Raw genomic sequence first — 2,365 nt, forward strand, 5'->3', positions numbered from 1 at the left:
GTCCAATTTTAATACAACAACCCTCTCCTCTCAACTTCTAAGTTACTCGGACTCTTCACTTTTGGTGTCGCACCAGTGTCGACACGACATATGTGTAGGTGTAGGTGTGGGTGTGGGATCCGTACCGGATCTGGTCAACCGAGTTTGGATACTTTGACCAAAATCAACTACGAAAGTCCGAACAGATTTAAGGAATTTTGTAATCAAAACAAAAGCTAAGGTGAAATTGAAGAAAAAGGAATACCTTGTTTGTAGAAATTTCTATGTTATTGTTTTTCTTTTTATCTCCTTTCATGATTTTCTTCTTGAACAATAGTTTCTGCTCAAGTTTTCCACAGAGTGTGCTGGTATGAAGGAAAACATTTTCTGGAAAATGTTTTTCAGTTCTCATGTTTGGTTGGCTTAAATATTTTTAAGAAAATGATTTTCAAATCAACTTATTTTCCTCAGGAAAATGACTTCCCTTCAAAAAGTAAGAAAAACATTTTTCAAAACTCTCTTTCAATCTCACTCTCAAGTAGAAATGTTCATACAACTCTCAAAATCACTCACCCCTACCCCGACCCCCCATCCCCACCCCCCCCCGACCCCCCCCCCCCCCCCCCCCCCCCCAAAAAAAATGTATATTTTTCTAATTAGTTTTTTAGAAAAAAAAATTCAACACTTTTTCCTTATCAAGTGTTTTGAATGGCGAAAGGCGACAAGAGGCAACAAGGATCTTTTGCCTCACCATGCAGCGAGACGATCGCCTTTTGGAAGTGTGGCGACAATTAATAACAAAAAAATTAGAATATTTAATTGCATATATAAATAATCAAAATTTCAATAGCAATAATATATTAGCTAATATTTCATGTCAAAAACTAAAAACAAATAGTAGATACTGATTTTTTTACTCTTTATGAAACAAAAGAGGAAGAAGTAGAAGAAAAACAGAGGAGGAAATCAAAGAAAGAAATAGTAGAAGAAAAAGAAATCAAGAAGATTTCAATAGACTATGAGTAACGACTAACCAGAGGAGAAAATAAGAAGAGAGTGGAAAAAGAAAAAAAAATGGAGAAATGACTTAGCAATTGTCGTCTGCTAGAGCTGCTGGAATCACTCACAGTCGCAATTGGCTCTCGGTGGTAGCAATCAAAGCAAAACGAAAATAAGATCCCTAAAATTACCTTTTATCTTTAAAGTCCTAATTTTAAAAAATAAAAATAAAACGGCGTCGCCTTTAGCGCCTCGCCTTGTCACCATGTCGCCATTCTCACATCAGCGTCGCCCTTTCGCAAGTCGCATCGCTACGACGGCAGATGTTGACACTACCTTTCCTCGCCGCTCGCCATTGGCGACATGGCGCTTGCCATTGATAACACTGTCCTTACCCCACCCTTACCACCTATTCTGACAACCCTCCCCCCTCTCTACCCATCCAAAAAAAAAAAGATTTAGTTTTTTCTATTTGGTTTTTAGAAAAAGTTTCAAATTTTTTTCTTACCTCATCCTTCTCATTGTTCTTTGTTAAATAAATACAAATACTTTTAGAAAACATTTTCCTGCTTGCATAATGAACACAAAAATCTATTTATAATATAAAAGAGAGTTATAGACGCTGACATGGCGCTCTCTATGGCCAGCAATAGTATTTATCTTTATTTTCATTTTTTTGGCCTCTCATCTCATTTTTCTGTTTTAAAATTAAGTATTTTTTATGGGAAAAAACTAAGTTAATGCAAATGTAAAATTACTTATTGCAGTTAAATGAGTTGGATGTTTAATGTCCTTATTAATTTCAGTGGTAATAACGGGTTGGGCCATAATGTAAGAAAAGAATTTCAATAATAAATTTTCAAGCTTTTATATTCCTTATTTGTTGAGGAAAAGAGAAAGCCTATGACCTCCATCTCAAGCTTTGCTGAAAGAATCAATGCGACCTTAAAAAACCTTTAAAATCTTTAATTAATTTATTAAAATACATCTAATTTAAAACTGAATAATAATGAAAAATATATTCCACAAAATGAAAGATTAAACTTCAATTTTCTAAATCTTTTAGTTTTTAACAGCATGTACGTTTTCTATAACCCATCCCTTCTCATTTTCCGTACTTAATGAAGAATAAAGTGGTCTTGCCTTATAAAAGTGTTGTGCCAAAGTGTATTAGAGTCAACCTTATACAACAACAATAATCGACAATATATGTGATTTGAGCTTAGATTTTATTGAGACAACGAGAACCACGAAGGAAAAAAATAGAGATTAGATAATCCATTTACCAGCATATACTAAAGCTCCACCTATGGGTGTTTTGTTGCCTTGCTCGAAGAAGAGCCCAATAAGTTAGGGTCTATCAAGAGAATCAACGTATTTTAAGACT

This window comes from Capsicum annuum, chromosome 7 (assembly GCF_002878395.1).
Source record: "Capsicum annuum cultivar UCD-10X-F1 chromosome 7, UCD10Xv1.1, whole genome shotgun sequence".
In the NCBI taxonomy this organism is placed as follows: Eukaryota; Viridiplantae; Streptophyta; class Magnoliopsida; order Solanales; family Solanaceae; genus Capsicum; species Capsicum annuum.